Here is a 12,760-nt window from a genome sequence, read left to right on the forward strand (position 1 = left end):
TGAACTGGAAAAAGGAATTTGTTTAAAGATACCAGACTTAAGCTCAAATAGTATGCTGATTCTAGAGCATCCCCAACATTATGATATTTTCTCTCTTAACAGAATGTGAACAAATCTTGTCCATCCCCCCCCCCCAATAAACCCCTAAACAAACACCATTATTGTGACTTTCTTCTCCCTATTGGTTCCTTTCTTATTTACATAGCTACAAGTAATATCTAAAAAGAATAGAACCTACAGCCAGAAAATATGTTATGAATTATTTAATATTGCTTGGCATATCCCAACTTAATTCTGCTCCAGTACAACAGCAATAAAAGTCTCCAATTGTTTATATATAGGTGTAAGATTGCTTTCATATAGTGCTTATAATGGGTTGTTTTTACTATAATTTTTAAATGGTTTACAACATGATTCTAACAGTGCAATCTGGAAAGAGGAATAGATCTGTAACATATTTTATTTTATAGCAAATATGAGAAATATTTTCAGTCATTGGCTGAATTCAATTTCAGAGAGGTGGGGGATAAATGGTGAGCAACACCAAAACAGAAAGATTGGACTTGGAATTTTTAGGTTAAAATTCTTGGTGATAAATACTAAACCTTAAGAAAGTTATTTAAACCTTTCAGTGAGAAAGGCAACACACAATTCTGCATTAATAAGAATGCATACTCTATGTCAGAGAGGACACACTTTGAGGTTGCCAGCATGTCAGGAGAGAATGCTTCTGGAACATGGCCATACAGCCTGAAACACTCAAAGGAACCCAGTGATTCTGGCCATGAAAGCCTTTGACAACCTAAAGATGATTATTAAGGACACAGAGAGAGAACCTCTTCCTTCAAGAGTTGGTGCTTTCCCTGAAATATTTGAATAAACAAATATAGAAATATAAATATAGCAAATAAATAAATAAATAAATAGTGGCTTAAGTGTTTTGCTAGGACTGGGGGATAAAGGTTCGGATCTCTGCTCAGTCGTGTAAGAGACCTTGAGGGAAGACTGGACAAGTCACTCTCAACCTTAGAGAAAGGCAATTGTACACATGGATTGTTGTAGGTTTTTTGGGCTATATGGCCATGGTCTAGAAGCATTCTCTCCTGATGTTTTGCCTGCATATATGACAAGCATCCTCAGAGGTTGTAAGGATGCTTGTCATAGATCCAAGCAAAACGTCAGGAGAGAATGCTTCTAGAACATGGCCATATAGCCCGAAAAACCTACAGCAATGATTCCAGCCATGAAAGCCTTCGACAATAAATTGTAAACATTCTCAGCATAAACTTTTCAAAGTAAAATCTACAATAGGGTTCCCAGAAGTGAAGGTCAACTTGAAGGTAAATTACAACAACAAAAGCAAAACAGTTAGTCAGACCAGCACATAATTAGATTGTAATATATTTGTATAATAATAATAATACCCTCAAAGATCATATTTCATACTGAGGTATTCTTTTTACCATTTTGTATTTCCATAGTTTGTTTTTTTTTAAAAGGAAGGAATCCCAGATCCAAATTTTTCACTTCTTGTGTGAGAAACTACCTAATTTAATTAAAACCATTATTGATTTTGTTCCTGTAACCTTTGCTAGCTCTGAAAGGTTTCATAATTAAGAATGCAATTGCGCTCAGATGTCTACCCCAAGGTAAACCCAGAAAGCTCATTGAGATTTGCTTGCAGGTAATTGAATGGGATTGCAGGCCAAAAGTTAAATTATTTTTTTAGATACATCAAGAAAGATTAGTGTGAACGCTTAACATTAACAAGATGCTGCATTATGTGGCTATAGTATTGAAAAGTTGGTGCATTTTATTTTTTTAAAGTTTTTAATATTCACAAATGCAACAGTTCCACAACTGCAGCATAGAGTATGATTGTTTGAATCAATGATATATGTGTGCACATATATAAAATTTATCTGTCACCAATGCCAGGCTTTTGTGGTCTTTATATTCTCCCAAAGGCCAAGATCCTAAAGTGGTAAACTGGAATAGGCTGTTTCTTTAGTGATGTAATGTACTGTGACTAGCATACACTTATACAATATTTGGAGTTGGTGGAACTTAATGAAACCTTAATAAAAAGAAACATTTATGCATTTCTTAACCAGTCATGTAGTATGAGTATGTTACTCAGACTTACTGAGATTAATCATTAATCGGCAAATATTCTTAATTCTAAAACTTTCTTTATTTTCTGCTCAGTTTGTGCAGATGAGTGTGTGAGAATTATCACTGAAATACATATTACAGAGGATATATTGTTCTCTGCACCTCTGCTTTTTATCTTGCTCCACTGGTTGCAGAGGAGGATATTAAACTCCAAGTAAGTGTGATACAGAATGCTCTACACATAGCCACTTTTTGTAGAGAAGGTTATTATTTCATGAAATTATAGTTGATAGTCTGTCCTGCCATTCAAGTTTGCCTGTATTATTGGACAGAGAAGTGGAAAGACACCAGTCATTGATGAAGATAGCTGATGGCAATAGGTAGATGAAACTGTCAAGTCAAATGAGGACACAATAAAGCATTCAATGTTTTTTTTAAAAAAATATTTTGATTGTAATCATATCCTTCTCAGCAGTTTTTTCAGCCTAAGGCTCACAGCTTAACTGTATGCTAAGCAAAAGATGCTTGGATACCTTTTATGCCTTCATTCTAAAACATCTTCATTTTTCCAGTGGAAAAAAAACATTTACACATGCACACTTTTACTTTAATATATATCTCTGCAAGAAGAGGTGATACTGCCCCCCATACCACATAAATCAATACAATGCAATGAAATTAAATTTAAACAGACATTGACTGATAAACATTGATAATATACAAACAATAAATCAAGATATTAAGATTTTTTTTCTTCATGTCAGGAGCGACTTGAGAAACTGCAGGTCACTTCTGGTGTGAAAGAATTGTCCATTTGCAAGGATGTTGCCCAGGGAACGCTTGGATGTTTGATTTTTTTAACCATCCTTGTGGGAGGCTTCTCTCATGGGGAGCTGGAGCTGACAGAGGGAGGTCAACCTGCTGTCTCCGGATTTGAACCGCTGACCTATTGGTCAGTAGTCCTGCTGGCACAAGGATTTAACTCATTGCATCATCAGGGGCTTCTTTAAAAACATATGTTATGATAGTATGTATTTACTTATTTAATATCTGAAAATCCTGATTAAATTTCAGTTAAGTACAAATGTTGGTATATTATTTATTGAACCTTGGTACATTCATTTAGAAATGTTGTTGTTGTTGTTGTCAATTACCATCAAGTCAAGTTAGATTTAAGGCAGTCCTATGAATGAGACATCTCCAAGGTATCCTGCCATCAACAGCCCTATGCAGACTTACGACAGTGGAATCCTTGAGTCTATCCATCTGAAATGCAGTCTTCCCCTTTGCTTTCTATTTTACCAAGCATTATTGTCTTTTCCAGTAAGTCATGTTTTCTCATTATATGGCCAAAGCACAATGGTCTCAGTTTAGTCATCTCGGTTTCTAGTGATTTGCACTACAACTCTCCTTGAGCACTACATTTCAGATGAGACCATTTTTTTCCTATTAGCTTCACTGTGATATTTTTCCAAAACCATACATAGAAATGAGAAATATGTATAATGGCAGGGACAATTCTAGCTTTAGTATTCAATGATGATTATGATGTTTATGTTGTTGTTATATTTATGTATAACCCACTTTATCTCTCTTGCAGGAGACTCAAAGCGGCTTAACTTAAAAGCATCAACATAAAATTTAAAATATACAAATATTCAAATATTAAAACAGGATTAAATGTAAACAGTATTTTAAAATACTCCGTAAAAACCATTAAAACATGTTCAAAGTTAAAAACCACAGCATTACATTACCTGACTCGATCTTAAAAACCTTCATCTTTAAAAGCCTGCCTGAATAAAAGGCTTTAGCCTGCTGCTGGGGGGCTATTCTGGCTTTCCTGGGCAGGGAGTTCCAGAGTCGAAGGCCACTGAGAAAAAAGGTCTGCTCTCTCGTTCCCACCATACAAGATTGAAATGGAGGTGGGACCGAGGGAAGGGCCTCTCCTGAAGATTTCAGGTTCTGGGCAGGTTTGTACGGATGCAGTCAAACAAATAGCCTGGGCCTGGACCAGCATTTAGGGCTTTAAAGGTCATAACCAGCACTTCAAATTGTGCCCAGTAACAGAGTGACAGCCAGTGAGGCTGCTTCAGTGGGGGTTGTCTGCTCTCTGTAGCCAGTCCCTGTTAGCAACCTGGCCTCAGCTCTTTGGGCCAGCTGAAATTTTTGAGCAGTCTTCAAAGGCAGCCCCTTGTAGAGCATGCTACAGTAATCCAGATGAGATGTAACTAAGACATGTACTACCATGGCCAGATCTGGCTTCTCAAGGAACCAGCACAGTTGGTGTACAAGTTTTAATTGTGCAAAGGCCCTCCCAGTCACCACACATGCCTGGGCTTCCAGGTTTAGTGCCGAGTCCTGGAGGATCCCCAACTGTGGACTTGTGTCTTCAGGAGGAGTGACCCAGACTGAATTCCTACTCCCTGGTCTGACTGACCAGGAGTACCTCTGTCTTATCTGGATTAAGTTTCAGTTTGTTTGCCCTCATCCAGTCCCTTACTGATGACAGGGTCAGGGCAGCTTTCTTGGCTTTAGGTAGAAAGGAGTAGTAGAGTTGGCTGCCATCTGCATATAAGTGGCACCATACTCCAAAACTCCAAATGACAATTAATATTCTCTCTTTGCATTTCAGTATATTTTGTAGTTCCTCTATAGCATCCTTTCCAAGTTGTAGTCCTCTAATTTTGTGACTGCAGTCTCAATTCAAACATACAATAAACATCATTATTAGATACTGAGCCTCTCATTCCTTTATTTCTTTCATGGTTTTCCAATATCACCATGCTTGTACTTTGAAATGTATGTATTTGACTTCATTTTAAAAGTAAATATAATTTTATGGTTTGAAAAAAACCCCTAAAACAAACACTAACAATTATCTCCATGTGTAACTGAGAATGGGAAATGTTCTTGTAAAGACATTACCATGTCAGTATGGAAAATAATTAATCCCTTTTCCCTTTTGATTTCACTTTTCCTTAATCTTCTAGGCTGTTATAAAGTGTGATCACAAGGGGAAAAGTGGGAAACTATCAAGTAAAAATAAACAAAGTGGCTGAATTATAGTTATGGCTTAAGCGTGGTAGCTGTGTAATCCCAAAGCGCTATTAAATTCATTGTGGGTTCCAAGATGAATTTTCACTTCAGCGCTGTATAGCCTCTCATAATGTACTTGTTTGACTTGTCAATTAATTTCTCCTACAGCTTATTTTAGAGTAGTTGTGAATATAGCATAACTTGACGCCTATGCTGAAAATAACACATAACCCCCCTTTTTATTTCAGTATGATTTGCTAGTTGTATCCAAAGAAGATAAAGCTTGCTAGTAAACATTCAAAAGGTCATAATTTATTACTACTCCTAAAACTTTTATTAACAAATAAAAGTTTATTTTGTTTCAACAATGTGGATGAAAAAGAGTTTCAGTTTGGGTTGATTTTGGAATGCAGTTGCACTCAGTAGTAAACCAGGCATTCAGGAAATTAACTGTGGAGATTATTTGATTGAACACAGCTTCACGAACAAACATCCTTCTTTGTAAAAAATGCCATCTGTAAATCTGGCTAGAAGGATATCAAACAAGCAGTTCCCCAACACAGTCTATCAGAATAGTGCCACATGGCCTAATTAATGTTGTACTCATTTCTCTATGGAGATCCTGTTGGAATCCCTTTTTCATGAGGAAATAAAACAAGTGTGGCAGAAAATGTAAATCACGTTGCTTGAAAAGATCAATCAGTAGGAACTAGCCATTGTTCTTATATTCGGGTAGAGAAACCTTTCTGTAATGTGGATTTTAATTTCTGGAAGGAATTAGTCTTATTGGGTTGCTGTGAGTTTTCTGGGCTGCATGCCCATGTATCAGAAACATTCTCTCCTGACATTTCACCCACATCTATGACAGACATCCTCAAAGGTGAGGTCTGTTGGAAAGTAGTTAAGTGAGGTTTATATATCTGTGGAACGTCCAGGGTGGAAGAAAGAACTATTGTCTGCTTGAGGCAAGTGTGAATGATGCAATAAGCCACCTTGATTAGCATTTAATGACCTTGTAGCTTCAAAGCCTGGCTGGTTGCTGCCTGGGGGATCCTTTGTTGGGAAGTGTTAGATGGCTCTGATTTATTCTTGTCTGGAATCCTCCTGTTTTTTTTAGTGTTCTTTTTTATTTACTGCCCAGATTATAGAGTTTTGTAATACTGATAGCCAGATTTAATTCATTTTCATGGTTTCCTTCTTTCTGTTGAAGTGGTTCACATGCTTGTGGATTTCAATGGCTTCTCTGTGTAGTCTGACATGGTAGTTGTTAGTTGTTAATAGTTGTTCAAAGTTGGACTTCAAAGCTGCAAGGCCAATAAATGCTAATCAAAGTGGCCAATTGCAACATTCATACCTGCCTCAAACAGTCAAGAGTTCTTTCTCCCATCCTGGACATTACACAGCTATATAAACCTCACCTGTCTAATTTCCAACAGACTTCTCCTCTGAGGATGTCTGTCATAGATGTGGGTGAAATGTCAGGAGAGAATACTTCTGGAATATGCCCATACAGTCCGGAAAACTCACAGCAGCCCAGTGATTCTGGCCATGAAAGCTTTTGACAGCAGATTAGTCTTATTCCTTTTGAATGGGAAATCCTTGTGAGAGTACAGTCCAAACAATTAGTGAGATAGTGAGATAGATAGATAGATAGATAGATAGATAGAGCACAAATATGAAGACCTTATGTGAGATATATATCCTGTGCATCATGAGTAGGCTAAACACAAACTATGGGACCAACTGACATCAAATTTGGCCTCCAAACATTTCATATTCGAAGGTATGACCAACAACTAAACAAAACAAAACCAAAACCATGAAAATAGCTTTAAAATCCTTAAAAAATAAGAAATACCTTACAATGCATGCTCAAAACCTAGCCCCGCCCCCTCTTGTGTGAGAGGGGGAAACAAACAGCCATCCAAACCAAAGCACCTGGCCGTCCCTGCTTCGGGAGCCAAGCCAGCAGCCCTGCAAACAGTGAGCCGAAAAGCCAGCCAAGGAGAGGAGGAGAAAGGCCCCGCAGGAAAGGAACAGCCTGGCAAAGCTGCTCTGAAAAGCAGCCTTTAGAGCCTCCTCAGAGAGAGGGAGAGGGAGATGGATGGATGGAGGGTCAGAAGAAGCAAAGAAGGAAGGAAGGGGAGGCCTTTTGCAGCTTTCAGAGAAGGAAGACAAGAGGCAAAGGGAAGGGAGTGAGGGAGGGAGGAGGAGCCATACCAGGAGGAGACTGCACAGGCCTCAAAAGAGACACAGGGTTCAGTAACAAATCTCATACTCCAGGCCTGGACCTATTTGGGCCCTCCAGGCATTTTGGACTTCATCTCCAACAATTCCTAACAGCCAAGTAGGCCCAGGCCTGCACACATATATAAACAATACACACATGCACATACACACACACACACACACATGCACTCATATATACATACACATATATACACACATAAATATATACACATACAACACATATACACATGCAGACACACAAACATAAACATATACACATGCAAACCACACATATATACAGGGTGAGGCAGCATAACATTTTTCAAAACTTAATAAAACCCATTGTATGAATCAGAATATATATATATATATATATATATATATATATATATATATATATCAGCACATACCTAAAGTTTTGTTCTATGTAGTTTTGAAGATCAAATTAGGGTGGTGATGTCCCCCATTCTCCATTCTCCATACACTGAGTAAACCGATTTCTGGCGTTTGTCATGACTCTTGCCAGCATAGCAGGCATTATGTTGGCAATTTCTTCCTGGATGTTGGTCTTCAAATCTTGTAGGGTCCTTGGATGGTTCACATAAACATAGGATTTCAAAAAACCCCATAGGAAAAAAAATCACAAGGGGCCAAATCTGGAGAGTGGGCCGGCCACTCCAAATCCTCTTGAAAAGTAGGCCTCAACAGCAAAAGCACGCTCCTCACTATTCCAACACATGATGGTGACTGAACTGTGTCAGGACAAAACTTTATACTCCCGCCTCTCGAATGAGACCACATACACACATAATATTCATATACACAAATATACACATGCACAGACATATACATACACACATACATTGCCCATCTTCATAACTTTTGAAAAGCCTTGCAGCTTAAAAGCCTGGCTTCTTCCTGCCTACAAGAAACCTTTGTGAGGAGGTGTTCCCTAGCCCAAATTCTTTCATGTCCCAGATTTCTGTTTTCTGAGGGCCACAGCAATGTGTGACAAGGGTAGAGCCTATCAATCTATCATCTATCTATCTATCTATCTATCTATCTATCTATCATCTATCTATCTATCTATCTATCTATCTATCTCTATTCTTCAAGCCACGTTTCTATACAGCTGATTGACATTATTGGCTAAACCAAGTTATGGATAAGAATTCATTGTTCTGTAAACCAGAATGGAAGAATATGAGCATACTTGCTCACAGTAATGAATAAAGTGAATTCTCTTTCCAATTGTCCATTCCGAAGATCAAAAGAAAGGTATTTTGGTCATATTTCTCACCCAAACCACCTGCCTCTTGTGATCCCTTCATGCATCATAACCTCCCTCTCCCCATTTTGCACATCCACAGCCATTCATTCTCTTCTCTTTGGTTGTCTTCCCACCATTAACTGCAGCAATGTCGCTGCCCTCTTAATAAGTACCTTAAGACTGTCTTCTTTCAGGGTGATTCATCAGTTCACTTAAAGTCTTAGGTGAAGCTCTTGAAACAGTTAATTTAAATAAGAAAGAAAGAAAAGGAACAGAACTTGATAAATCTACTAGTGAAACTCTTTTATGGAAAGTTCAGAATGTAACACAGAATACTGAGACCTAATTACAAAGAGTAAGCGAATCTGGATTTTCCACACAATAATTTCCACTTCATCATTTCAGCTTTGTTCTGGAACAATTCACTTTTATTTTCGTGGTCTTCTTTGTTTAATCTAAATACATGTAACTTTCCATTAATATTGCCATTTGCCTCTCTAAAATGGCCATTTTATATTTCCCTAGAATTTGAACTTTTCAGGAAAAATGTATTTTGCATAGGCATACTTTCTTGTATGTAAAGGAATCAACCCAGAAAAGCTGGATAGATGAAGCTATGAGGTCACATTTCATATGCAGTGGCATTGTTTTAAACCAAAATATTCCTTGCTTTTCCTATGTATGGTTGTGTGCATTCATATAGATGTTGGATTTCTGCATTGAATAATGCTGAAATGGTAAACAGAGATAAGTTGATTCTTTATACAACTTTTGGAAGGCTTTCTATTGGAAAGGGATTGAAGTTTTCTTTAGTTCTTCAGCTTTGGAAAACTCTTCCTATAGCTGCCAGACTGCACAAATCTAACGTCTTGCATTGTAATGATAATTTAGAAGCAAACTGTGAAGAAATAATTTGCTTTTCAGAAAAATGAACATGTAACTTAAGATAAAGTGGCAAATTGAGAGCAATGTCTAAAATGGGTTAACAAGAAAGTATGACAGAAGATCCCATATTTCAATTGTTGTACGCAAAATCTTGAAAGCAATAGTGTAAATTAACACTGATTTACAGAACAACACTTGATATTGGATGTCCACTTAATGGCTGCTCACTATCTCATAAAGCCCGACAATCTTCTTGTAAGACCCAAGAACACTTCAGAATGTCTTTCCCCACTTACATACTAAGTCTTCTAACTCCATGAAAGATTACGCCTGCTGCAGTGCAAGTTACAAATATGGAATTGGTAACATGTTGTTCACTTTAATCTTTCTTTTTCTTTTATTTGGAATAACTTGTAATGTTCCAAAACATTTCTGGATTAACAAGATAGGAATACTTTTGTGAAAATTGCACTTATGATAATGGGTCAGCCTGTCAAAACTTTAATGACAATGGGAACTCTGTCTGCCAAATTCAGGGAGCTGTGTACACCATTGATCTCTCAGCTCTTCTAACATATAACCATGTCATTGCTAAACGTTAAAGGCCAAAAACAAATCCAAAAACATAATAGTATCCCAAGAACTGGGACATTTTATCCATGCTGCTAGGGGGAGTTTAAAACTGTTAGTTCAGGGAAACAAGAAATCTTTTGGTTGTGAATACTCAGTACTGGCTGCCATTTTAGGAAGTCTTGTCTGTGTCAGTTACTTCAGATGCACTGTATCTTTGTTTTTGCTTTTTTCAATTTCTATTTACCTTATTAGCAAACAGAAATTTAAAAACTGAATCCAAATGTAATGCTCAGCAGTATTTGCTGAATCCTTGCCTTTTTGAAGCTCCCCACTTACATATTGCTCTAGAGTCTGCATGGAAAGAAGTGTGGGGAATATTACTGGTGAAATCTGTGAGAATTACTTCAGCCACCAGAAGGTCTTTTTAGAATAACATTCCCCAATGTCAGTGGAAGGAGCCATTGTATTTTTATGAGAACATACCTGTATCCAACCAAAACCAATGTTCAGTCTCATTCTTATTATGGATCCAAAATGCATTGTGAGCAAGCAGCCCTCCATAATTCTGCTGCCAGAATTCTTTGCTTGATGATGGAGTTGGCTGCTGTATGCAATGACAAAGTTTTAGTAAATCCAATGGGCCTGTGGGCTGGCCCTACTAAGTCAGCCTGCCTGGTATATTAACTATGACCTTCCAGCTACTTTCCACCTGTTTTTTCCTCCTACTGCTCCAGTTTTGACTACAAAAAGAAATCTTGTAAAGGTTAAAAGGTGTCTTCTGTACAGAATTGCAAGAGCAAACTGAATTCTTCTTCTTAAATAACTTCTCTGGATACATATTAGAAGCCTGTTTAATTGATGGCTAGTAATAAGACAATGTCTTGCTCTAACAAATTTGAAATACATTCTAATTGCTTTATTATTTTTTCAAAGATTTAAAGATTGGGCATGGTTCTTCCATTAGTGTTACTTCATATTGAATCAAACACACTGGAATTTTGGAATTTTGTTCACTCAGTAGCAGGTATTTTAATCATCAGCTTATTCCATTGTATTTTCTTCTACATTCATATATTTATAGGCACCAAAGGTAATTTATGCAGGAAAGCCATCTTTGAAGATGGTTGTCTGTCCTCTACTTGAAAACCTCAATTGAAGGAGAATCCACCACCTTCTGGTGTAATTTGCTCCACTTTTGATCAGCTTTTAACACTAGGAAGTGCTTCCTAATTATTTATAGTATTTCTTTGACTTCAGATCTCACCTTGTGGGGCATTAAAATGCACCTTTCATTTGAAATCATTTCAAATATTTGAAGATATTATCATATCCTGTCAAACTTCATTTTTCCAAGTTAAACATATCCAGTTCCCACAGCCATATCCCATGATGGTGCTTTGATAGACACCTCCATCTCTATTGACATTTACTGGATATGCTCCATCATGTCAATATTCTTATTTATTTGACAGGTTGGAAAAATCACATGTTCATTTGATTGTCAGATTGCTTTTGAAGGAATGAGTAAACAGCATGTGTGGTTAAAGCCTTTCATGGCCAGAATCACTGGGTTGCTGTAAGTTTTTTGGGCTGTATGGCCAAGTTCCAGAAGTATTCTCTCCTGACGTTTCGCCTGCATCTATGCCAGGCATCCTCAGAGGTTGTGATGTCTACCTGCCATAGATGTAGGCAAAATGTTGGGAAATAATACTTCTGGAATATGGCCATATGGCCCGAAAAACTTACAGCAACCCAGTAAACAGCATATTTTCACAGTGATGAAGAGAAATTGTGTATACAACTATACCCCTACTTGACTTCTTTGTTTGAGCCATGCAAAGGTAAGCAGGGCCAGCCCTGGTTAGTACTCAAATTGGAGAGCACCAACAAATACCAGATGTTGTATACACCTTTCAGGAACAACTAACTTTTGAGTATTTCTTGTCTAAGAAACCCCATGAAATTCATGAGAACCCCATATGTCTGCAGGTGACTTCTCATTGTACACATCTATACTGTAGGTCTCTAAGGCCAGCAGTTAAGTAGTTAGACTTCAACCTTACTGTTAATCTCAATGAAAACAGCATACCTGATGGATTAATTAAATTTCTATTAAGTGTTGTCTTACTAAATGTAATTGGTTCAGTGGTTCAAGCTGTAGTTTGGACTAACTAATAGGTTTAGCATAGAGAAGGAATTGCATGCAGCCCATGAAGTTTAGTGAGGCCCATGAGACCTCCTCCTCCTCCTCCTCTCATCCTCCTCCTTCTCTTCTTCCTCCTCACCCAAACTCCAACAGCCCACACCCAGCTGTTTCCCAATGCTTTCTCCTCATTTTAAAATGGATTTAAAAGCTCTAATATGCTAATTCAAGAGTTCCTCTTCTAGTAACAGCAAAATAAATCTCTTCCAAATCACCAAAGGCCATCCAGGAGTGAGAGAATGTTATTTTGAGTTGCCAGGATGGCCTACATGCTTAAATGATTGCAGACCTCCATACCTTCTTCTGATCAACTTCTTAATCAAAATACTGGTTTAGATCTTGTGTGCTATAAGGGTTCAAAACCCTTAACTAAGGGTTCAAAATCCTTAACTAAGGGTTCAAAACCCTTAGTTAGGATGGTAATCCATGACCATATTGTCCTATAT

General features: G+C 37.6%; 1 protein-coding gene across 8 annotated transcripts in view; it reads left to right on the plus strand.

Moving 5' to 3' along the window:
- Positions 1-12,760, plus strand: part of LOC132769389 (contactin-4) — a 643,374-nt gene that overhangs the window by 213,329 nt on the left and 417,285 nt on the right. The gene's annotated exons all lie outside the window — the stretch shown is intronic.

The sequence above is a fragment of the Anolis sagrei genome, chromosome 2 (genome assembly GCF_037176765.1).
Source record: "Anolis sagrei isolate rAnoSag1 chromosome 2, rAnoSag1.mat, whole genome shotgun sequence".
Lineage (NCBI taxonomy): Eukaryota > Metazoa > Chordata > Lepidosauria > Squamata > Dactyloidae > Anolis > Anolis sagrei.